Source organism: Protopterus annectens, chromosome 12.part0 (genome assembly GCF_019279795.1).
Source record: "Protopterus annectens isolate FY-2018-M chromosome 12.part0, PAN1.0, whole genome shotgun sequence".
Classification (NCBI taxonomy): Eukaryota; Metazoa; Chordata; order Ceratodontiformes; family Protopteridae; genus Protopterus; species Protopterus annectens.
The window spans coordinates 632,925,644-632,952,741 of record NC_056746.1 but is presented as its reverse complement, the minus strand read 5'-3'; the positions used below and the strand labels follow the sequence as shown (position 1 = coordinate 632,952,741).

The 27,098-nt window shown below is 41.7% G+C and overlaps 1 pseudogene; it reads left to right on the top strand.

Annotated features, from left to right (window-relative positions):
* The first annotated feature begins 842 nt into the window (after positions 1–842).
* LOC122816199 overlaps positions 843–27,098 on the top strand; it is a 71,289-nt pseudogene continuing 45,033 nt past the window's right edge.

Here is a 27,098-nt window from a genome sequence, read left to right as displayed (position 1 = left end):
CAACTGGAACACCCACGAATATACCTTTCTAAAAGGACACAATGCCTAAACACATGTCTTACATGGACTGACTTAAAGCCCGGCCACTACACTCACTATTCTGCAGACTGCTAAGAGGTGACCTTTGTCTGGCATACAAGGCATCCTTCAACCCATTACTGATGGATTTACTGCATATCACTAAGTCAAATGGCATCAGAAATACTCAGTTTGGGGATGTAAATGTCTTCTGCAGCATCAACAGAAAGGTTTGGAGGGACAGGTGTATTTCTCAGAGGATACCGCTGCTGTAGAATAAACTCCTCATCCACATAAACCAAATTCATCACTGTCCATTTTCAAGTGCAACTTAGATGTATGGATAGGAAACAGAAAATTTACCCCAGGACTGCCCCTGTACTAATCATGGACAGAGGGAGCTCTTAAATGCTTTATCCATGCATGGGTTCCCCAAATTATCTTTGGTATGATCCCAGTTATTCTTATTAGGAGTGCTATATAATTATCAACCATGCAATGGGTAAGGCCAGTCTATAACCAAATGTGATAGGTTATTTCAAGCAAAAAAAGGAAAATTGGCTGCCCCAAAAGGGCAGTTAGCCTAGTTCTTACCTATGAACCTATATATTATTTACTTATACAGCTGACAGTGCACTGAAGTTGTTCTAGAATGTGAAGATGTGCATTTATGATGTCAATATCTATGAGATTCTAGAATATACTACGTAAGAATTCAGTAGGATCGCAAAGATCCATCACATTTAAGAGAAATACAAAAGCAGATGGGTGCTGGCTCTTTCCTCAGAAAACTTTCTATTTGTGCATCCCTGAAAGACTAAGGCATGGGAGAACCATCAACATCCCAGCTTCAGAAGAAGCACATGAAACAGGAAAATGAGTGCTGCATCTTGTAGCATCTTTAACCAACACAGACTTGAGGGTAAATTCTGTGATGCGATTATCAAAGTCGATAGAACAGAAATGAAAGTTTGCAAGATCATTATGGTTAGCTGCAGTTTCTATTTTAAGTAAGTATGCCTAGAAGTACGACTAAGAATTAAAACTAAATATTAAAAAGGTATGAAAGATTAATAAAAAGGAAATAAGTAAAGTTAATTCCTGACAATGTCAATTTTACACTATCTGTAACAAAGAGTTATATAAAGCTGTCACAGTGCCCCTATGACTAGGTAGGTGAGATTTTAAAACTCTTCATGTATGGGCATAGTAAATGAAACATTAGCAGGTGAACTTGCAACAGTTTTTTTCTTTGGAAATTGCTAAATGTATATACACTTAAGATATGGAATCTAGTATCCAGACAACTTGTACTACAAAGCTAATAGCTGATCTGACTAAACGTTTCCTATGTTAAATAAATTTAGTGGTGAAAGCAATTCGTTAAACTGCAGTGACTACATTTTCTTCACTTATTGCTTATTTCTTCTTGTTTCTGACCGATAAACTATATAGAACTAGTGACACCGATAAACTATATCGAACTAGTGACACCAATAAACTATATAGAACTAGTGATGAAGGATGTTTTAATTTGCTCACTTTGATTGCTGTTAAGGTTCAGAATGACAACAGCTGGAAATCTGATTAGTAACATTAGGCACGATAGATAAATTTAGAACTATGTTACAAACAAGATGATATTAAACAGTTCTTGGGCATTTTACAAAATTCTGGATAAGGCTTTTAGGAAGCAATTTTAGAAAACTGTGAAATGATACATGTTCTGAAAATGTTTAAATATGGGTTCATTACATGCACTTATTAAATTCATAGTTGAGATGGATTTTTTCTCTTTACACTCTTGTTTATTTCTTGCAAATGTAAATTATCCTTTTTAAGAAGTAATGTTGTTTCTGTACATGTCTACATTACTAGCCTCGAGACTACATTGTCATTTATTTATACTGTATGTAATGCAAATTACACAAACACTTAATGTATTCTGTCCAATGAAATAGGATACAACATTCCATATAAATTGTTTAATGTTCCTTAGTTTATACTTCTCACTGCATTTTCATGTTACTTTTACAGAGACTGTAAAAGGTTGTCTGGCAAACAAAATACATTTCTATATTTTTAGATGTCAACTGCTCTAGTTGTTCCTTATTCAGAGGAGTTAAAATTGTGAAATTTTATCACACTGAATTACCCGCCACAGTGCTAAAGGTCAAACTAATATATGCATATGTGTGTTCAGACACACACACACACACACACACACACACACACACACACACACACACACTTGCATGAAATTATAAATACACACACATTCACACAGATATTTCCATGAAATTATAAATACACACAAAAGGTATGTCAGCAGAGACATTGGCTAGGCCTTGCATACAATACAAGGATGCTCCGACTCCTAGTAACTGAACCAAAGCACTGTTCCAGGAAGCAGTAATGGTTTTAAACTGATATGTAAATACAGTAGTCTGTGGGGGGGGTATACTAATGTGGCTCTTTTAGCAGGTTAGTGCACTACTTAGGTTTGAGAGTTAAATAGAGGGAAGTAGGGTATATTTATATTATCCAAGCCATCCATCACTGTAGCACATAAACTATTTAACTGTTCAGCTGTATTTTTCAGCATTCTGCTATGCATTTCAGTAGGAGATAAGCTAAGCAGGGTGAACAAGAGCAGCTTCTTCTTGTATGAGTATGTGTGCACATGTGGGTGTCTGTCTATATGTGTGCATGTCAGTTTGTGTGTATACATGGACTCTGTGTGAATTGGTCTGTGCCTCACTGCATTGTTTGCATTGAGGTGTGTGTGTGTGTGTGTGTGTGTGTGTGTGTGTGTGTGTGTGTGTGTGTGTGTGTGTGTGTGTGTGTGTGTGAGCATGCCTGCACAAGCATGTGGAAGATGACCACTGCCTGACATATTGCTGATGTTATGAACAGGAAGATTGTGGATTCAGAAAGCGCATGTACTAGGTGTACCTATAGGTCTGTCTGTACGCATGTTTGTGTATCTTTGTGTGTCTGTGTGTGTATCCGTATGCATGAATGTGCCTGTGTACCTATTGTGATGACCTGCCACTGAACCAGTAATCAAGTAGCCTCAATCCTCAGCACTGGCAACAGTGGGGGACGTACACTAGGAGGATGACAAGGTACGCACATGATATTTCCAGATGCAGCTCTCTGCAATCTCTGCATCAAGTGCAATTTCCCTTAAGAGCACACAGAGACCACAGTCAATCCAGGGCTGGTTTCTCCCTCTTTCTCCAGCTATTTTTAAGGTCCTTAACAAAGGGTGTCTAGTCTTACTGTGTAATATTAATATTAATACAAATGGTAGTTTGAGTGCTCTCAAAACTTAAATATCTCTAGACAGATCAGCCACAATGAAATGTCTAAATATATTTAATAATAAATAGTAAAACAATTACTCAGTATATAATCACAGTGACATCAGAGTTCAAAATCACAGGAAATATTTAAAACAACATTGCAAGACGGTCTCAAATAAATAAAGAAAAGTATCTAAACTAAGCTTTGCTGTATTCCTGACTAATTAATCTTCTAGTTGTTGTCAGGTCAAAGACAGAATACAGAATGCTGTGTCTCTCTAAGAGACTTTTTAAATTAATATCTCAAATATTACTGGTGAGATATCTTGCAGAAAGACACCATTTTTTGTCATCTGACTCTATCCCAGGTGAAATGCCCATGGCTGGAAGCTACCAGTATTTAGCATCTACCTGTGAAAATACATAAACCTCAGATTTTTGGCAGATGCTGGAAGTCATAAAACAATTGTAGTAATTATTTCACTCCAAAAACAATAAAGAAAGCTTCTCAGTACAGACCTGTGTCTTGCTGCCATAAAGTACTTTAGTTTTAGCTATTTTTCTGAAGTTTTGCTGGACTGAAGTTACCTACCTACCCTGCTGAAAATCTCTAACAAGGCATTTACCACCTTTTTGCCTCTGTGCAGGACAGGACCACTGCTCAGGGTATCTGGTAGCATAATCTGCTACCACTAGGATATACCTCTCTCCTGTGGAATTTGGAGTACTCAGAGGCCCTACAATATCCATAGCCACTCTCTGAAATGGCTCCTCAATAACAGACAAATGCATCAAAGGAGCCTTGACTTTGTCTCCAGCCTTGCCTACTTTTTGACTCTGCTCACAGGTCCTGTAGTACCCTGTTACATCCATGGAAATCTCAGAACAATAAAAGTTCTGCATAATATGTCTCTTTGTATGTTTTATGCCCTTATGACCTGCAAAGGGAATGTCATGGGTTGTGGCTAGAAGTGCCAGATGGTAGGCACTGGGCACTACCAACTGCTAAATTCTCTCACTGTCTAGCCCTCTCTCAGGGGTCCACTCTCTAAACAGTAACCCTTTGTCCCAGTGTACAGATTCTACTTTTCCTTGAGAATCAGGTGCCTCTTCGGCTACCTTCCTTGAGCCCTGTAATGTAGGGTCTGAGAGCTGAACCTGTCTCAACTCTCTCTTTGTAACCCTTCCCAGTTCCCCTTCCACAGGAAGTCTGGTATTCTTTGACAGTGGTGCCTCACAGTCACTTTGTCCAAGGGTACATCAGTACTCACCAGCAGCTGTGGTTCACCTTCAGTCTTGCTGCTACAGGGTAGCTCCCTCCGTGAAGTAACCACCTCACCAGTCCTGGCTTCAAGTGTGTGGTCTGTCTGGGTCCCATCCAGGCTACCAGACCCACATGCTTGTCTCTAAGACTGACTGCATGTAACTGCATGCACACAAGGCATTGCATTATCAGAATCAGTCCCTGTCAGGACATCTGCAGGGATATCCTCAAAGACACCTACTTGTTTGCTTCCTTTTCTACCCTCTCAATCAAGGTGAACCCTAGCCAAAGGTATTTGGAATGGGGTCTCTCCTAAATCTCTGACTGGAGTAGACTGCCCAAGCAAGTAGTGCTCCTCTTTAATCATTGCAGGTTTTACAATGGTTATGTCAGAGGCTATGTCTGTCTTAGCAGTGACCTCTTTCCCATCTACTAAGATAGGATATAACCTCTTGTGGTAGTTTGGTACCCTTGCTGTCTTCAGACAACTTACTGCTGGCATTCTGTCATTCTCACTTACTGGCTCTCCCACCTTTTGTTCCCCACCTTGCCTCTGTGAACATCTATATGTTACATGGCCCCACTGGTTACATTTAAAACATTTAACCCTTGATCCTGGCCATGTACCTGAACCAGTGGCTTTCCCTGTTACTGGTGGACTCTGTTGGGGTGGTATAGGCTGCCCACAATAGGTTCTCTTAGACTCATGTCCAGCACTGGGTATCTCTTTCCTGCGCAGTGATACCCTGATTGCTAAGTATGGGTCACCCTTTTTCCCCAACTAATTTGCGTTGTGGTGGTAAATGCCTTGTTAGAGATTTTCAGCAGGGTAGGTAGGTAACTTCAGTCCAGCAAAACTTCAGAAAAATAGCTAAAGTTAAAGTACTTTATGGCAGCAAGATAGGATTCCCTGTTATCCAGATTCTCATGTCCTGAGACAAAGTGCTAAGGGCTTGTTCCCTCAACAAAAGGTCTGCCAGCCCTTCAAAAGTGGTGACCAGACACCCACTCACACATCTATGAAAATTAGTGCTTAACTCAGCAATATATCCACACACACTTTCTAACCAGATTCTCATGTCCTCAGACAAAGTGCTAAGGGCTTCTTCCCTCATCAAAAGATCTCCCAGACCTTCAAAACTGGTGACCTGACACCCACACACCCATCTATGAAAATAAGTGCTTAACTCAGCAATATATTCACACACACTTGCGTCGATGTTCACAAAACCTTTTTCTAAGCCTCAGGTGTTAGCTTAAAACACTCTAATAAATCATTTTTAACTATATTATAATTTAAGCAGTCAGTATCAGACAATTTAGAAACAGCAGTTACAGCTTTACCATGGAGTAAGGGGGTCAGGAACCTTACATTATACTGTTTACACACCCTTTCAAACATATGAATAAAACTATCAAAAGTATCACCCTCTGTAAACTGTGGAAGAAATTTACTGACCTTTATTGCTTCTGGGGCTTAGATGCTCCCTTCCCCATTACCTCCATGACCCTGGCAAAGAGTCAGCATCTCATTTTCATGTTGGCTCTGCACTCATTTTCTTCAGCCTACAAACATCTGTTTCTCCTTTTCTTCAGCCACCAAATGCCACCGTTTTTCATTTTCTTCAATCTTCAAATGCCGCAGTCTCTCTGCTGATTCTCCTTCCAAATGTTTGGTCTCCAGTTCAAGTCTCTTTATCTCCAGACAGATCTTTATGTCCTCTGTGGAAAGGTTGAACTGTCCATTTTCTGAGAGCTGTACATCCCCAAAGCCAGTCTGGTTGTCCTCCTGGTTGCTGGTCTGTGATGCAGCTGTGATTAAGGCTGCAACCATTTCTGCTTTAGTCATATTGGCATGCACCAGTCCTTTGGCATGGCACATCTCAGCCAACTGGCTTCTTGTCAGCTTCTCCATATGCTTTTGCTGACATCCTTGCCTGCTCTCCCAGACTAGCTAAGCTAACAAAAAATAAATAAAACTATTGTGTATGAAACTCTGAATGTTCACCATGTGGCTGCTTGAGAGTACAAACACCTTCTTTAGTGACCACAGTTTACAGGCTACAGGAATTCAATATCCACACCACTGAATCCCAATATGTGGATATCCCACCACTGCCAACCAATAAATGTGATGACCCACCACTGGACCAGTAATCAAGAAGCTTCATTCTTCACCACTGACAGCAGTGGGGGATGTACACTGGAAGGATGGCAAGGTACACACACAGTACTTCCAGATGCAGCTCTCTGCCTCAAGTGCAATTTCCCTTAAGAGCTCACAGAAACCACAGTCAGTCCAGAGCTGGTTTTTCCCTCTTTCTCCAGATCTCCAACAAGACTCCCCACTGGCACAGCTATAGAGTTGAGATCTCAGCTGAGTGGCCAAGCCAAGACCTCCAGCACCCTTTCTGTCCAACCAGTGATTTACACACACACACACACACACACACACACACACACACACACACACACACACACACACACACACACACACATATGGGAAGGGCTAGCACAGGTTTACTAACTATGTCCCATTTTGTCCATACTATAAGGTAATTATTACTGCCACCAAACCAACTCCTTATCAGCTACTTTAAAGCCCTTAACAAAGGGTGTCCAATCCTACTGTGTAATTTTAATATTAATACAAATGGTAGTTTGACCAACAGCAAGGCTATTAGGAGTGGCCTACACAGTGTAACCAAGTAAAGATGCAAGTACTCACAAAACTTAAATATCTCTAGACAGATCAGCTGCAATGAAAGGTTGAAGTATATTTAATAAAAGAACAAGAAAATACTCAGCATATAATCACAGTAACATCAGTGTTCAAACTCATAGGAAATATTTAAAACAACATTGCAGGACAGTCTCAAATAAATAAAGAAAAGTATCTAAACTAAGATTTGCTATATTCTTGACTATATCTAAGAGAATTATACTGTTCCCTAGAAACTTACTTCATCAGAGCAAGGCAAATGTGGTGAATGGATCTTCTAGTTGTTGTCAGGTCAAAGACAGAATACATAATGCTGTATCTCTCAAAGAAACTTATTAAATTAATATCTCAAATATTACTGCTGGGATAGCCTGCAGAAAGACATCATTTATTGTCATCCGACTCTATCCCAGGTGAAACCCCCACAGCTGGAAGCTAGCAGTATTTAGCATACATAAACCTCAGATCTTTGGCAGATGCTGGAAGCCATCAAGCAATTGTAGTAGTTCACTCCAAAGACAATAAAGAAAGCCTCTCAGCACAGACCTGTGTCACTTGCTGTCAAAAAGTAATTTAATTTCAGCTATTTTTCTAAAGTTTTGCTGGACTGAAGTTAACTTCCTGTATTCCAGTTTCCACTGTTAAAATATATACATTTAAATAGTTACAATAGTGCATGTGCATTTCTGCTCTCTTCCAGCAGGGCTCACTGTGGTTACATTTTAAACAGCACTTTCCAAAAACATTTTCAACACACACTTCTGTACCAGCAGTGGACATACAGTTCTAATACAGTTGTAATACAAGCATCTTATATAAATCATGTTGATATGCACAGTATCTCCCTTCATCACATGTATATTCTTGTGTGTGTGTGTGTGTGTGTGTGTGTGTGTGTGTGTGTGTGTGTGTGTGTGTGTGTGTGTGTCCACTTACATTTGTGTTTATCAAGAGACTAAATATGAATAGGTATGTGTATTTGTGTAGGTACATTGTGAGAGCTAGTATGTGGGCGGGGGGCACAGACAAGCATGTATAGTGGATTATCACTGCCTGACATGATTGTTGATAAGAATGGAGAGATGTGGATGCAGAGAGTCCAGGTACTTATATGTGTGTATGCCTGCATGCAAGTGTGAGGCTGTTTGTATGTGGGTCAGTGTGCATGTATGAGCATTGGGTGCCTAAATGTTTGTATGTGTGCATGTGTTTGTGCACTGGAAATTATCAAGAAAGGGGTAGAGAAGGTTACTGAGCCATTAGACCACCAAGAATAACTTCCCCTCCCACACAATGTGCTACATCTAAGGGGAAAGAAGCATTGGGATTTGGCAAGGGGTCAGGAAGGGATACTGGTGCAAAACACAGGACTGCTAGGACCATATCTATTTCATATTGATTCTATCCCTGCTTGTCTGGCTAGCCATTGCAGTGATGGTGGTGGTGGCTGGGCTAAAGATTTCAAGGATTACCACTTTGCTGTAACACTACCTATACACAGTGACTGTGGTATGTGTGTGTGTGTGTGTGTGTGTGTGTGTGTGTGTGTGTGTGTGTGTGTGTGTGTGTGTGTGTGTGTGTGTGTGTGTGTCTGTCTGTAAGGCTGTCTGTCTTGGCTGTGGTGGACAAATTCTGTGCCTGTGTGTGGTCTGCCAGTATCTCTACTGCTTTGTAGCATACATTGTAGGGCCCTCAACTGATTAATGCAAAACTACTCCATTTTACTAATTCCTAGTTATGCAAATTCCAGCTCAGTGAGAGGTTGCTGTAGTGGGAATATGCATAACTATAAATCGCAAAAAAGACAAGTAGCACTGCTTGAACTATTCAGTGCAGAACAAGTTGAACTTCTGTTTCAGTGTCTATGAGTCCCACTAAGAAGTACACACAAATGCACCACACAGACACACAAACACATGAGTGTATGTATGGCTATTCTGTATATTAACACACACTAATCTAGGGGCTATAATTCCAGAGGAGAACCAAATGAATCCCTAAGTACATATCTCATTATAGCTTGTTTTACATCTTAAAATATGTGCATTCTTCTTCTCAGACACACATATACATACACACACATACATGATAAATAATGACAAATAATATACACAATCAAGCACACATTGCTTCAGTGTCAGGATCTTGCTGACACCTGCCCAGTACAGTTTCAGCTTGAGACACAAGCAAAAATTAAAAAACATTTTTTTGCGGAGGGAGATACTCTACCCACAGACAGGTTTTGCCCTTACAATAATGTTCTTTACATCAACAAGGAAGAAGTATATTTAGTTTGGGGAATGTATTTGAATCTGTTCAGATCTGAACACACAGCTGAACACCATGTACGAGCAGTTAGCCAGTAAGAAGCCAGAACAGACTCATCTCAAGTAGCACCTAACAAATTTCAATAAAATAGAGCAGTAAAAAGGCAAACAATTCATTAATAAAACAGTAATCGTCAGGATTTAAATCATGACATCATTGTATACAAGCTCAAAGGTTGTTTTTAAAAGCTAAGTATATGGCTGTTACTTAAATGTACTCACAGAGGTGAATAGTTTTAAAGAGTAGGAACAGTGTATTAAAGGTCTGCATCTTCTCTCTGATCTTTGAGAACTCTATAAAACAAACCCGCTTTGTAATAGCAAGGCTGAATAATATATGAGACATTATTTTCCTCTCTTTAAATTAATAAAATGCACTGAAATATTCCAAAGCCACCAATGATCAAGTACCAGACTTAAAAGAAGAAAAAAAGCCACCTCTGAAGCACACAGCCCATCACTCCGCAAGTATCTGTTCCACTAAGTTTGCCATCTCAGCACAATTCTGTGATGTGCATTCACAATAAACAAGAAATAAAAATACATACATATATATATATATATATATATATATATATATATATATATATATATATATATATATATATATATATATATATATATATATATATATATATATATATATATATATATTGTGACAGACCAGTACTTTCTGTTCAGAAATACTGGAAAGTTATTTGTCCTACTAACAGCTATCAGACCCATTCTTGGTCAATCAACATATTCATTCCTACCGCTAGCCAGGAGCTGATTGAGTGGAGTCTTCATTCAGGTACCTATCACAGGTGCTTTGAACATGTTTTTCCTCCCAGTCCCTAACCTCACATGTGTGATGATATGAGGTAGTGCCATCTGTGCCAGCGAGAGTATGGCAGTGCATGTGTAACATATGCCAGCATAGCTAGCTGGAGTTTTGTAAAGAATTTTATGTCATTTCATTTAACTATTACACTAATTTGTACAGAGGGTTGTGTTAAAAATGTTTTTGGAAAGTTGCTTGTGTTAAAAATGCATCATCAGTGGGTCCTGCTGGGCAGAAAAGAGATGCACATGTATGGCAGACAATATTATTATAATTGATTAAATGCATAGGTTTTAACAGAGAATTCTGGAAGGGAAGAGGCTAATCTCAGCCCAGCTAATTTTGAAAAATAGGTTGAAAATTAAATGGGTTGGTTTAGGACATAAAGATTTTTATCTTACAGGTCTGACTGCAGTCAGAGATGAAATGTCTGGGAAAACCACATCTAGCAATCTTACTGTATTGCCCTCAGGGGAGAACTAATTGCTACCCTGGGAAGAGTGGAAGCTTTTGAAATTATTTTATAGCTTTCAGATGTTGCAACAGATCTTAACAAAGCTCTGGGTGTGTATTGTACCAGAGTCATGTGACCAGATGTGATGTCATTCTATAACCAGCAATGAAAGGATTTTTTAGATATTAGTGAGAGATATGACAGAACTCCCGCACCAGCATTTCGACTTCTGGAACTTGACAGAAAAGATCTCTCACAGATATCTTACACAACCAGACACCTCATCTTGCTTTGCTGTAGTATGCAATTTGACACTCAATATCTTGCTTTGCTATAGTAAGCAACTTAACTAGGGAACAGTAATTCTTTTCTCAGTCAGGAAAATATAGTGAGATTAGTTAAGTATTGCTTGTCTGCATCTGTGTGAATCTTTCCAATTGTGTTATTTTTTATATGTCCTGTGATTGAAACTGTGGTGTTTATTGTAACTAGATATTCAGTATTCTCATGTTTTCTATTTTATTATTTACTGTTAAATATTTCTATACCTTTCATTGTAGCTGGTCTTTTAGTGAATGCTTTTAACATCTTAAGAGTACTTATGCTTATTTTAGTAACACTGTGACCACTCCTGAAAGCTTTGCTGCATTGGTCAAACTCTACCATTTGTATTCACATTAATTTTACTCAGTATAATTGGGTATCATTGTAAGAGCCATAGAGTAGCTGACTGGTGGCACTACAGTCTGGGCAGAGGGGGCACAGATGGTAAATCTGTGCCAGCCTTTCCCGTGTGTGTGTGTGTGTGTGTGTGTGTGTGTGTGTGTGTGTGTGTGTGTGTGTGTGTGTGAAGATCAAATATCCAAGTGTGTGCATCAGCTACTTGGAACAGGGACACAGAGCTCCAAAGTGGTCAGTGTGGAGTCTTATTTGGGGCCTGGAGAGAGACACAGAGTCCAGCTCCAGCTCTGGATTTTGCTCCCTGTGTGTTCTTAAGGAAAATTGTGCTTTATGCAGAGAGCTGTATCTGAAAATACTGTGTGTATCCATTTTTTCTCCTAGTGGCCATCCCTCACTGGTGTCATTGGTGAGGACTGAGGCTTCTTGATCACTGGCCCAGAGTAGGGACCATCACATATTGCACCCAGCAAGGTGGTGGGAATGGATATGCAATAGGCTGTTTGAGAAGGTCATCCTTTCATTTCTGCAAGGGCCATATCTTTCAAACAGCCATGCCTCTCTCCCTCCCCAATAGCATGAGCAGTGATTTCTCCAGTCTCTACCAAGAAGATTGCATTACCTTGTATGCCTTAGTATATGCAAACCCTCCTTTCCCTTGGGAGTACAGAATGGGCAAATACATGGCACCCGACTTTAAAAACAAAATAAAAACAAGAAAAATTAAAAATACATTGTGTCATTCCTAAAAAACAGCACTTAATTACACATAGAGTCTCTTCTTTAAAATAATTTCTTGATCTTGGTCCTAAGCTTCTGTTTATTTAAAACACATTTAAAATTAATATAGGGGGAATTTAATAAAGCCTACATGGTTATTTTTTCCATGTAAACTTTGCATCACCCTGCTTACACGGAAGCATGCAGATTTTAGATTCTGTAAACGCTGCTGAGTGGCACACATGTACTCACCAACATGGAAGGTTCTGTGGCATACAAATCACCTCATAAGCAGGTGAATCTCATGCAAATACAGCAGGTAGAGCAATCCAGAAAACAGATAGGCAGGTCTTCAGATCCCATGTCAGTATCTGTAGTGTACATGGAAAAATTCAATGCACAGGAGTGCAGACAGATAAAAGGGGCTGTAAAAATGTAGCTATATGGACAGAAATGGCATACCATATACAGATATGAGTGAAACTATGCGCCTGTGTGTCTGAAAAAGTAAAGGAAATAGTTTTAATTAAAGTTTTTTTTAATATGTTGGACCTGTTAACATGCTTAATAGATAAATAAAAAAAATTGCAAAAATAAAAAAATATATAATGTGACAGAAATGTATTACAAGACCTTGAGTGAGGTCCCTGGAATGGTGCTTTGGTGCTGTTGCTAAGGTGGTAGGGCTATGAAGCATGTAGTTATTAGGTTGTGAGCATGGATCCCTATGCAAATGAGGTGGAGTTATAGAATAGCATAAAGGGGTAATTGTGTCTGCATATCCCCTTCGTGTAGGCATAGACCCATGTTGGGGTTTACAGAGGAGGTGGCTGACATTGGGGGAGTTGTGTCCACTACCTTCTAAGCTTATTTCAGCTTAGCTGTGCCTGTTTGCACACCAAGCCACCTTGATGAATGTGTCCTTACAGGTGGACATATGCACTAACTTTCAAGCTTTGTTTAGCTAAGTGGTGCATGTTTGCACGGCATGCCACCATGCTGAGCGTGTCCTTTCAGGGAGGTGTGTTTGCTCACTGCTAAGCTTTGTTTATCTACAGGGCACGTGTTTGCACTGAGTGCCACAGTGCTGAGTGTATCTAAAAGGCCAGTGACATATGAATCAGTCTTTACACCCTGTTTAACTTAAACTAGGGCCATTAAATAATGTTAATTATATATTAGGCAGGTGGAATCCATCATAGTTAGCCCATCACACATTCTGCACCTACAGTAAAGCTCTATAAAGTATGCATACACCCTACAATCAGATTTTTCCACAATACTCTGAACCATTGGAGTACACACTTGTGAATTTTAACCTGAGAGAATGCTAGGGACTGTTGCAGGTCTACTACATCTGCATGTGCTAGATGCTGAAGTCAGTGTTGCTGGCGCTGCTGACAATAGGCCTTGAAAGATAAGGAGAAGAGTATTCAGGCCCTGGGTAACCTTCCAGGAGCTACATGGCTGGAGATTGTAGATCACTACAGGGTGGACATGGACATACTACAAGAACTCACTGAGCTCTGTTGCCCTCAACTCAGACCCAGAGCCAACAGAGGGGAACCCATCCCAGTGGAAACAAAGATATGTGTAGCCTTTAGGGTACAAGCTACAGGGACTTTCCAAAGACCAACTGGGGACATGATGGGTTCTGACAGACATCATCATCCAGGATACTCCACCAGTTCCTAGATGCCATGCTACCACATGCCAGTGAGCACATTTCTTTTCCCCTCACCCCTGAGGCAAGGGCCAGCAATATGCAACAGTTCTACCATGTAACACACTACCCCGAGGTACTGGGTGCCATAGAATGCAGTCATGTACACATCAAGGCACCACCCGGTGAGGAGAGTAGAATCTACATCAACCGCAAGCAGTGCCACTCCATCAACTGCCAGGTCGTGCACAATGTCCAGGAGATTATCATGAATGTGTATGCTGACAGCCCTACCAGTTATCACAGCTTCATATCTGGCATTCATCCCAGAGGTTTGCTAGGGGGGATATCCCACATGGCCATTTACTGGAGGATGCTGGCTATGCACTGGACCATGGATAATGACACACATCAGAAATGCACCCACACCCACAGAGGAACTCCATAATGAGGCATAATGCACAAACTAGGAAGATCATGGAGCATGTGCTGGGCTTCTGAAATCATGGTTTCAGTGCCTCAATATATCTGGTGGAGCCCTGCAGTACTCTCCAGCCACATGTGCACATATGTTGACAGTATGTGCCATGCTGCATGATATAATCCTGCAGAAGCAGCTGCAGCAGGATCAGCAAAGGGAAGGGATACACAGTCCCCCCACCAGTGCCTAGGTCATCACAGCCACAGTCACAGGAGGACTTGGAGGAGGAGCTCCCTGATGATGTCCCTGTAGGCATGGAAGATTCACTGACAACCTAAGGTCCTGGGGACTGACACCTTACTCTTACTCACATACATATATTAAAATAGTTGATGCCAGGCAACCCACACAACCTGAACCTATCCATGCATTGGCTGTGTACTGCTTGCATCAGAGAGAGTCAGCCCTGAACTTCAGTTCTGCCAATTGCTGCATCTGCAAGGTAAGTCTCAAACCTACACACTAATTATAAGGATTACTATAATATGGTGTCATATGTATGTATCTGCTACTGTTATGCAAGGAAATATAGTGGGCTATTTAGACAGATGTAACATCCACATGAGACTACAGATACCAGGTCCAATAGTATGTGTTCCTTAATATTCACTAGGCCTCATGGTTGGAATATTCACTACATCAGTCAAGGAAGATGTTAAACAGTGGGCTCACATGATATTTGGACTGCTGTCTATCCCAGCAGATCATGTGCTGTTGTTCCCCCACCCCCAACACAGCAGTGTTCCCATATAACTGCTTTAACAGAAAATCAGCAATGGTATATCAGTGGACCAGGCAATCTCAGGGCTGTAACATAGAAATTGATCATACATTGTATGTCTCACTTAACGCAGGATAACAATGTACATTTTTATGCTGGTGATTGTGTGATGAATGACTCTTCTCTGTCTGGCAGCCTGTGTGACTCAGTGGGCTAGGGATGTTAGCAGGGGTGATGATGTTGATGGTTCTAATCTGGAATTATTCACATCTTTTGCATGTGAGGTATTATTATGTTGGTGTTTTCACAGATTGCCAGTCTATGTGTGGTGTAACATTTTGAACCTCAGTCATATATTAATGACATCAGACAGCTGGGGTATTCCATGGACAATTTGAGTGAAGTGCAATACTGTGGAAACAGGGACAGATGTCAATGTCTGTAACACACAAAATCCCAGACTGGAGTACAGGTATGTTTGGCCTGGAGTCACTTTATAGCTGCTGACAGTCCCACTGGGCATGCCCATACACTTAGTTAAAATAAGTGCAGTTCTGTTGCCTTCATCAAATGACCTGTTATGTGAAGATATGTCTATACATACAAACATATATGCTTACATATCCATCTGTCACTATCCCTCACTCACATACATAGTATTTCTGTCTCTATGTAGTGTCAAATAGATATATACTGGTATATATAACTATATATATATATATATATATATATATATATATATATATATATATATATATATATATATATATATATATATATATATATATATATATATTAAACTGATACATAGAATCTTTCCATGTATCTACACAACACATATATGTATCATACACACACAGAGCTACATTTATATATACATCCCTGTTATATACAGAAATTTGTGTGTGGATGTCTGTATTGTCCTACATACCCTAATAATGGTGAGTAAATCTGCACTATCCCACATCTATACTGTTGCTCAAAGGATCCAATGTAAGGACTCAACAGTATATAATCCACTTAAGTACAGACACCTGTGCCTGCTGGATGTCACCACATAGACAGAAACAGGTGAGCAGGTGGTGTAATGTATAATGTTGGCAATGCATGCATGGACAGGGCACATTGTTTCTGCCCACAGGCTTGTCTATCTAAGTGCAAACAGCCACATATGGCCATACTGTTAACTGTACACACATAGCTAGGATAATAGTTATTTCATTGCTAGGATACTATATACAGATAACAGTACTAAGCAATATCACACTGCAGGCCACAGATGCTGTTCCACATGAGCCTAGTTTGTGTAATCCACAAGTACTGTGCCTGCAATCGCATATGCAACAGACAAGCTGGTGATCTAAAGTGTGTAAGACTAGATAGGTCAGGGTTCTAATCTCACTCCAGGCTACGTGTGTGTGTGTGTGTGTGTGTGTGTGTGTGTGTGTGTGTGTGTGTGTGTGTGTGTGTGTGTGTGTGTGTGTGTGTGTGTGTGTGTGTGTGTGTGTGTGTGTGTGTGTGTGTGTGTGTGTGTGTGTGTGTGTGTGTGTGTGTGTCCCTCTGCAAAACAACTGACATGCCCTCATGGGCTATCAACCTGCAATGCTTATACACTTTTTGTCCCTGTAAAATGCTGCTACCATCTAAACTGTCCTCTTCTACAAGGCCTGATGATGCCATCCACCTTAAGACTGCCAGCTGCCAGTGCAGTATCATATTTAAGCCATAGCATGTACAATGACCACTGTGATCTATAGTGTGCAAGACTAGATAGGTAGGGGTTATAATCTCACTTCAGGCTACTTGATGTGAGTGTGTGTGTGTGTGTGTGTGTGTGTGTGTGTGTGTGTGTGTGTGTGTGTGTGTGTGTGTGTGTGTGTGTGTGTGTGTGTCCCTGCAAAATAAATGACATGCCCTCATAGGCTATCAACCTGAAATGTGTATGCACTTTTTGGCCCTGTAAGCTTCTGCTAATGTCCAAACTGTCCTCTTTTACAAGGCCTGATGATGTCATCCATCTTAAGACTACCAGCTGCCAGTGTAATATTAGACTTAAGCTGTGGTATGTGCTATAAGTACTGTGATCTATAATGTGTAAGACTAGATTAGTAGGGGTTTTAATTTCACTGAAGGCCACTTGTATGTGTTTGTCTATATGGCATAAATATGATCACCTCATTAACTTAGAAATAGGTAGGGTTTCGTAGTATGACTGACCACAACAAGGCCTGCTGATGTCATTGAGCATTATATGTCATAAACTCATAGTACTAGCAGACATGAGGTGTGTTGTGTGCCTCATGTACTGTAGTGTGTACCATTACATAGGTAAGTGTTCTAAACTCCATACCACCAACTTGCACTAAGTGTGTGCCTTGGCATGTCCTGTGCACAGTAATTGGAGGTGGTGCTAGCCCCAATAAAGCCTGTTTGTGTGCGAGGCTGTTAGAGCATTTTACATCATCTTATAGAACCATAGGATTTTTTAACTTCACTAGCATAATGGCTGCATAGCCCTCACAATCCTACACAACTTTATACCCATAGTTACAGGATTGGCATGTATTGCCCCAGTCCAACAGGGAAACAAGCAAATGTGTCCTGTGTTGGGATGACAGTCGCCCAGCCAGTCATACACATAGTATGTGCTGAGGTGCACTGAGATGCTCTGTTTGCCATTAGACTGGGTTCTGTTCCAAGGGTGTGTTTATATCTGCTAGAAAAATTTCCTCCACTCACCTCACATACGTGGTTAATGTCCTTACAGTGCTTTAGCCATGTACTATGCCTATTACAGATAGGCAGCATATGCAATCAAGCAGGGTCACACATTGCCCCATATGCAAGGCGCAGAGCACCTCTGAGTAGTCTATATGCCACAGGCTAAAATGACACTCATTGCAGACGGTCTCCATGAAACACATACTGAATATGTGAGGTGCCCTTGTGAGGGACAATGCTGTTATGTCCAAGTGCCAGCATTGTTTGGGAAGGTACATTACCAAATAGCCATTGCACTCAGAAATTGGCGTGCTGAGGTAAGAATACTTAGAAGTTATGAGTATGTCACTTACAGGTGACTGCACCCTCAACTATGCCATATGATTCTTGCCATACCACTGTAGAGACATGGTGAACTGAGGCACATTTGGTGCAGACCTGTGTGGCCAGGTCTTTGTACCTAGTTCTTTCACCCAAGTATGTACAGCACATGTTGCAACTGATGTGCTACTTACCAGGTACATAGGTCTTACTGATGGAAATGATACCACATATAGATATGCATGGAGTTCATGGCCATTAGTATGTCAACAGGCATGTGCTCAGCTATACCCCTTGCAGGGTAGTGACATAATACCGAGACCCTATGAGTGCTCACAATTTGCAGGCATCAACCAACCTTGTTGGGTACAGTCATTCAGTAGCCAAATGTATTGTGGTTAAATGTCTTCCAAGCAGTGAAGGACCTAGAGCTGCACCCTGTTGAACACTGCTGCATATACATCAGCTATTGGAGGTTGATGTCCCTATGTTGAGTATGTGTGCCATCAATGGGCCACTTAGTGACCCCTAAAATGACAGTATCAGGGATGCCTAAGTGGTGGTTTTGTAAATGTTGCCTGAGTAGGGAATATAGACAGGTGGCTTGACTCAATCTTGGGGGTTGTACGCCCTGACATAACCTCACGCAGGTCCTTGATGAATGCCTCGGACATGTCCACCATGTGTAACATTCATGCTTCCCTATCACACATACAAACTGTGTACAGTCAGCTGTGTGTAAATCACATATATGTGTGCTGATCAGCTCCATGGTGATTGTCTTTATGGGCATACATATATGGATACTTAGACAAAGAGGTCTATGATTATGTTGGTCAGTGGATGCACCACCTCTGTGCAGGGGCATAACAGTTGCTCTTGTCCACTCAGCTGGGGTGCAGCCAGTCGTTTTAGTATGATTGCAAGGTTTTTTCAATGGAGTTGTGAATTCTTTTCAGATCACATGTGGGATGCAACCTGGAATTTTAGCATGTGCAATAGATGCTGTGTATCCTCAATTGAGAGGCCAGTTATGAACTGCTCTGTAAATATGGAAGTTATGGGACAGGTTGTAGGAATGTCATGTGTCACATGTGTTGGGGACAGGGGAGTGCAGTTGACACAGGCAGTGTGGGACTACAAGTTAGCTATAAGTACAGACCCATCATATGTGGCAGCATTATGTATGATTTCACAGACAATCTGAGCCTGTCCTTTGAGGTCACACATTATATGCATTATAAGAGATCTGGGGACACACATTGACTGCAACCTCTCCTTCAACCACCACATTACCACTGTGGTCAGAAAGTCCTTCTATGTGGCACATCTCATTACCAAGAGTTTTGCATCCAGGAAGAAAGAGGTCATCATCTCTCTCTACTCTTCCCTCATTAGGCCAATCATCTAGTATATGCCCCATTTGGCATGTACCTCATTAGACACATGCAACAGCTGATAAGGCCACACAAGTACCTCACAAAGAGGATCCTGGTTCTTAAACACATGTCCTTCATGGACAGACTCAAAAATCTCCCGCTATTCTTTCTCATATCATCTACTAAGAGATGATCTTTGCTTGACTTACAAAGCCATGTCTGACCCAGCTCTGCTAGAAATGCTACATCTAAAGAAATCCAAATCACACCACATGCTCCAGAGACCTCAACCTCATTACCAGAATCAGCAGAACACGCTGGAGGGACAAGTTCATAACTCAAAGACTGCCCATGCCCCAGAATAGACTTCCCATGCATGTCAAGCAGAGCACCTCACTGACCCTCTTCAAGAGAAATCTTGATGAGTGGATGGGAAATAGAAAGTTCACACCATAGATCACTGCAGTGGCTCTGCTTGATAGAAGCACTGGGAATTAATGTTGGGTAGCACAATGCTAGGGCACTTCTATAGGCTAAGCTTCTAAAGGCTCCAGAGCCATTAGCCTAGTACACACCTATGAACCTATGAACATGTAACTACACTGTACGTTGTGGTTCTGCATTGTGTGGGTGGCGAATTTTGTCACTTACCATGTCTACACAACATTGCAACAACACTATGTGCATCTTTTAGCTGAGAAGATTGTGCCTCCATGTTAGGGGGGCACCCTCACCCTAACTGTCACACAGCACTGTCCACCTGTTATTGTACAGCCTGCTAATGGCAGTTGTCCACCAGTCAGGTTTGCTATGCCATGATGAATCTGTGTCTCTCCTGTCACATACAGATGAGTTCATGCAGTTGTAATGGTGCTGAGAAAATCATAGGTCTAGAGCTCTGCATACTTGCCTGTTCCATCTGAAGGGGGAGGTACAGTCAAGCTATGTCAACCATCCCGCAGGAGGTAATAAATGGCTTTGTTAACATATATGTTTATATTGTCTGTAAAGGGGGTTCGTGCTGGTAGGTCTAAGGAGACTGATATGTGGCCAGATCCCACCAAGGAGGACCTCACATTGGGTGGACTGTGGTGGTCACCTATATTGGTAAACACATGGTGCAATACGTTGGTTCCCCATGTGGAGATATCATGGCACTGCTCCATGACATCATAGGTAAGGACCTGGACTAACCTTTAGACAAGTGAGCTGCAACACTACTAATACAGTGTATACATATTACACTTCCCTAACTTGTTTGTCTGTGCTCTATACAGACACCTTGCATGACTCCCTTCTTGCAACATGCTGGAGGTAACTGCAATATGTATGTGCACAGAGGACAACTAGTATGTAGTGCCAAGCAGTGCTCCCAGATCTCTGATCCATGTCACCTGCAATTCCATGAAAGGAGTTAGCATGAATACGAGCACTAACACTGTCATAAACCTACTGATACTGAACCAAACACTGTTACTTTTTCTCAAGGCCAGGGCATGCCTACCAACTGTAACTGGCGGAACACATTGCCTGTTACACTATGCAATGGATGACAGAAAAATGTCTCACGCCACCAACTATGGGTTGACAAGGAGTTGTTTGACAATAGTAAGCCAGCAGACCTTGCTGGAAACTGTGCATATTATGTACAGTGTTATGGCAGCTGGTGGATAGGCAAGTGTCTGACAGTCATATTCTGGGAAGATAGCATTGGGAGACCTATGGTGCAATGATGCCACTCACCAGTAAAGTTCACCATTCTTCATTATTGCTGTACTCCTTTTAGCCATTCCCTCCCTGCAGTCATGGGCACTGTCAGTAACCTCTGACTGAGTACATTAGCAGGTAATTGCATATTAGGAGCTGTCACCGAATCCCACACAGAACCAATGGTTATCCAGGATGGCCTAAGACATATATTCAGTTATTGTCTGAGCCACTGACAAAGACTACATGCCAACGACTGCACAATACTATCCTTTGGGAAGACATACACTCCTAAAATATATTGTAGTATCTGCACATCACACACAGTTGAGCCAGTACACATGGAGTTATGGACACTTAGAGTAATGTAACCTTTCCCTTTCAATGGTCAGTCAGATGTGAGGATGCAGTCACTGTTGTACAACCTATACAGACAGGTATGGGATGGAAATCCCAGACTGTCACTGCTATACTGAATGTGGCAGCCATCACACCTATCATTGTGTGCAATGTCACCCTTGCTATGTCACTACACAGCAATATCATACAAGTGTTACATCCACACAGGTTTCATGGTACACCAGTACACAGTGCAGATAACATGTCCTGTGGAGTCTGTGTCAAGATTGTACATTTGTAGTTTGTCACCAAAATGCATTGGAGGGGATGTGTATGGCTGCAGACAAGGACGTGTTGGATCCCACTTTATACCCCCCCCCCACATATCAATGAAAGCACTAACATGTGTCTCACCTGTTTGACACATCTATAACATTACTTTGATATGCATAGTACATGCTGGAGAGACAGGTATGTAACACAGACCATACACCCTACATGAAACATGCCCCCATGCATGTGAAGCACACATCTGCTGCAACACACCTCATGTTCAAATCATGCAACGGGATGCAGAGCATGACAATCATAACTGGTGTCAGACAATTGTCTGTACTGGACACAGGATATTTGTAGATGGCTCATCTCCATCACCACATTTGTAGATGTGTTAGTACCTAAAACCTTGGTGACACTTACCGAGGGAATCAGACCTTTTCACAGATTAGGGATGCATGAGTACCCTGACTGATGCCATTGCCCTTGTTAGCCTGTTATACACATATGAACTTATGTAGCCATGCAGTTATAGTGCTGCACTTTGTAGAAGACATATATCTGCTGTGCTGACATGCCATCCTGTGCTGCTGTATTGCCGCTGTGTACCCATAGGTTCTCCCAACAGACTCTTGTAACAAAAACATACACAGGTCTGTGACACACCTCTCATTGTGTAAGTATACAGCCATTACAACATCATGCAACATAAGGTAAACAAAAGTATGTGGCATATTCATGACAATTGCCAGCATGCAGTATCTGTCAGTAACAACTAAAAGTGGCTTGGCAAAACAGCATTGCATTACACAAGTACATGTTAACTAATGTAGTCACACTGTGCATCAGACACATAACTAAAATTCTCTGCATCGATGGTGAGGATGACAGGAATGCAGCACAGGTATCATCACTTGCAGAGGGTGGTTGTGTGGGGTTGCAGTGGACCTAGGCTGACCCAAGCACTTGACAGCATGTGTGTGAGTCAGGAAGGGAAGCAGGTAAGATGGACCATGGAAACGTGCCTTGTGTGTCTATAGGTTGACCTGCATTTGGCAGTCGTGTGTGAGTATGTGCAAATACACAGTCAAGCTCAGTGCTAGCCCTAAATGTGTGTATATTGGACAGCTTTGCACCATACATGGTAGAGCTGTAATTTCACCATCTCCAGCCCAGAACAAGGGAATTGGCTCTGCCAGGAGTTGCACTGGTACCACCATGCCCAAAGTCAGAAGCAGTGCTAGTACCTGATGGTGACTGCTGTCTGCTGGGACCCAGTCCTCCACAGAACGACCCAGGACCATGAGCCCATGGCCTGCAAAGTCTTGGTGTGGACAGCACATTCTCTTCTGTAGCACTGGATGTACTGCCACTAAGGGAGCGTGCTCTCAAAAGATGGGGTTGCTGACCTATGTCCATGAGTCTGATGCTCAACTCCAACCAGACATTCCAACACACTGTGTGTTCCAAGACAGACATTGTCTCAGCCCACATTCTGCCCACTGCATCAGTGAACCAATCCAGGGTGTCACCAATGTGGTAGAGGCAGTCACGGATGTCAGACTGTGCTGTATCCATAACCATAAGCATACGTCTGGAATTTCATTCAGAAAGTGCCTGTGTCTCCATGATGGCCCAAAACATGTGCCAAGTAACCCATCATGTGACACCTGCAAACTATCAATCTGTGTATGGAACCTCGCCAGCTCTCTGGCTATGGCCAGTATCTACACTCACTGGAGTCATAGTTGCCACATTGTCCTGTTCAATGACCCCACCCTCTGAATGTCCAGTATCTGTGGCCTCTGGGGACTGGGTAAGTGTGGGCATACTGACTGTGTGCAGTGACAATGAGGTCAGAAGAGGGATGTCAACCTCTGGAACAGATTCAGCATCTGAAACCTCACCTGTGTCTCACTGTGGCCACCATCATCATCAGAGTCAGTGGTGACATTGATATCAGTTTGTGTAGGGGACAGACACCAACCCCTGGTCACCTGTGATAAGAAAGGAAAAAGCAGTACATTAACACCTGCACTATTATGCTCTATGGTACAATGTTGTGATATATGTAAGGCTCTATACACTGTTGTCACTATGACAGACCTATTGAAAACACAACCTCATATAGTAGGACCTGAATACAGTACTCTTCTCACTAACAGCTGTAGTTACTTATAAATAAAATTTCATTACACTGCAATCTCATCAGCAACAGTGAGGTACACTGTTGACATTAGTGTAGGTTCTACACAGCTGACACATATAACACTGTGTAGTGTCCTGAAAATACTGTCACATCTATCAGTGTGGTCACAACTGCAAGGCATTGGTATGAGTATAACGTGTACAGTCAGAGCATATGTGTGCATTTGGCAATCATGCCAACAGTACAGCAGTGCAGGCAGCAGGCTTGGGATAACAGTCTAGAGATTACAATGCTGTAAACCTACATCAATAACAAAACAGTGCCATGCTTACCAGGAACAGGACCACAGGCTTGTGCAATACCTGATGGATCTATGAAAAGTTGAGGGAGATATAATGTCAGTACCACTGCATGTTCCACCACATAGTAATACATCCATATATCTCACATTTACAATAGTTGCTGTGTTAATTGTTATAGTGGTCAAAATCTGAGCATGACAGTCAAACTGCAGTTAAACCCTTCTCCCCCCAAAAGCAGACAGACTTGACACCCATTTAAGACTATGTACCTCCTGACACACTGCATGCTACAGTACCCCAATGCTGATCAAACTGAGCTTACCTGCATGCTCCTCTGCCAGGAAATTGTGGCACCTACATCCACAATATAGGGTGAGATGGATGCCTGGAAGCTGTCATGTGTGCCTAGATTTGCCAGGAATTCCTCTGTGGCTGAGAGTGGTTGTTCCACTGCAGGCCCTCCACTGTTGGCACCATGATCCCTGGCTACATCTGCCATTCTTCTACATGCAGCATTCGTCATGTCTGTTGCGTGGTGTCGAACCTGTTTATATATCCTGTTCTGATGACCTGTGGCATTGACATCATGGATAAAGTCAGCCCACAATGCCTCCCACTGTTCTCTGCTGTGCCTCCCCTGGACAGTAGGACTTCATGGTACTGACGGAGCCCTTCCCATATCAGCTCATTCTCTGCATCTATGAAAACTGCACAGCATCTTGCATACATATTTCCTGAAAGACAACAACATGGGAACACATGTCAGGATCGCATACGTGGAAATACACTAAGTAGAGATACAGCAAGGACAAAATGGCTGGCAATATCCACTGCTTGATCACACATGTCATATTCCGCAGTGTGCAAACATACTAAGCATGTGGATACAACTAGGATACTATTGATAGTCAGGTATCCCCATATGTGCCATGACAGATACTGCTGTACAATCATACGTCCAACACAGGAGTCTATTGCAGTGTGCCCCCAAGGGGCAATCCCCCTGATAATATGTCAAAACATCTGTGCCAAACAAACAGCAGTGTGTAATTACAACCACCATAACAGGAGAGTCCCACAAGCCCAGTGTGCCACACTGACAATATATATTCTACCTTTGAGGTATTGCACATCCTCTGTATGTGTAACAAATCTTGAGATCATTGATATGTCATTATCACAGTTCTAAGAGTGGCTTATTGCTGTGATCCCTATTCCCTGTAAGTATATTCACACATCTGCATCCTGATGTAAACAAAATGGTTACATACCAGATGGCATGCCGTACTCCTCTGCTATGTGCTGATAGTTAATATTTTGCATGTACATGTTCTGTGTGAGGAAAGCCTCATACAGACTGGTTCCCCTTAGCCAGGTGCTTGTCTTTTAGCATGCTTCTCATCAGCAGGTGCTTGAACCTTGACCAATCTGTGGTTCTGAAATGCTAATTGCAGCCAACATATCTAATCTGAACTATCATCAGCTAATGAGATGCAACCACTGTACAATATATAAGGCCATCCTGTAGATTAGGGGCATTTTCTGATATGTTGTGCTAGACATTACTGGGGTGAGGAGACTACATCATCACAGACGGTAGGTCTGTAGCAGCAACTTTTACATAGTGATGTGTGTGCTACAGGCTGCTGCTGCAGATAATAGGCATAAGCAGAGAGTGTAAACACTTTGGAGGAGAACAGGCTGTAGTAGTAACTGTGGGAGCTGTGTCAGCCTTGTTGTAGAGGCAGAGCAAGACTGAGGGTACCCTTTCCAGTCCAATCAAGGCATGTGATTAAGGTAAGTATGTTAGTCAATGGTATTATTAACAGAGTACTAGGCCACATGTTTGTTGTGTCCTTAAGAGCATGGGGGATAAATATAAGAATATTTCTACCATTTGGGTGACTGTCAGGCCATGTGTTACAGTCTGGTAGTAATTTGGAACAAGTGTGAGGCCAGTCCTTGTTACAAGTAGGGACTTCAGATTTGTATGTTAGCTATGCTAATCATCACTGTCAGTCTGACAGGATTCTGTGTTGCACTCTGATACTAATGGCCCTCATTTGTAGTACCTAAGTTGAACTTCTCTGTGAATGCATATTAATGCATGACGTGACACTTTATGCACTTATAGTTTTGCTATAGGGATATGTGAAGCATGTTTCTATCTACAGGCCTGTGACTTCCATCAGTGAAAATCAGACATTTCCTTTGAAATGCATGGTGTGGGTAATGAGTGCATGACTCCGTCATTAAATACTGGCTTCATAATACTGTAATTTCATTGCTACGCACTGCTGGATTTGAACCAAGGACTCTGTGTGGAAAAATGTACTGTTTGCAAGGCATTTAACAGACTGAGCTACTGAATCACTGCTACAGAAGGAGTATTGTCAAAATATATGTGCACACATACAGGCTGTGACAAACATTTTTACATCCAACAGTATGTGCATGGCTTTGTATGGATGTATATCTGAACCAGGGTCCCAGTGGAACATGTATTTTGCCATTAATGCCTTAGCGGGTGTATTTCTACATGTTGCTGGTAAAGGGGCACATGTACCTGCTATCAGAGGCCTCAATTACATGCATTATTATGTGTTTGGCTTTCCAGTGGTGTAGTGTTGCACCAGAGTCCAAGGTACACTCCCAATTTTTCCATTACTTTTTAACCAAGTTTGTGAGGTGCAGCATGATGCACAGCTCTGCTGAAACACATGTA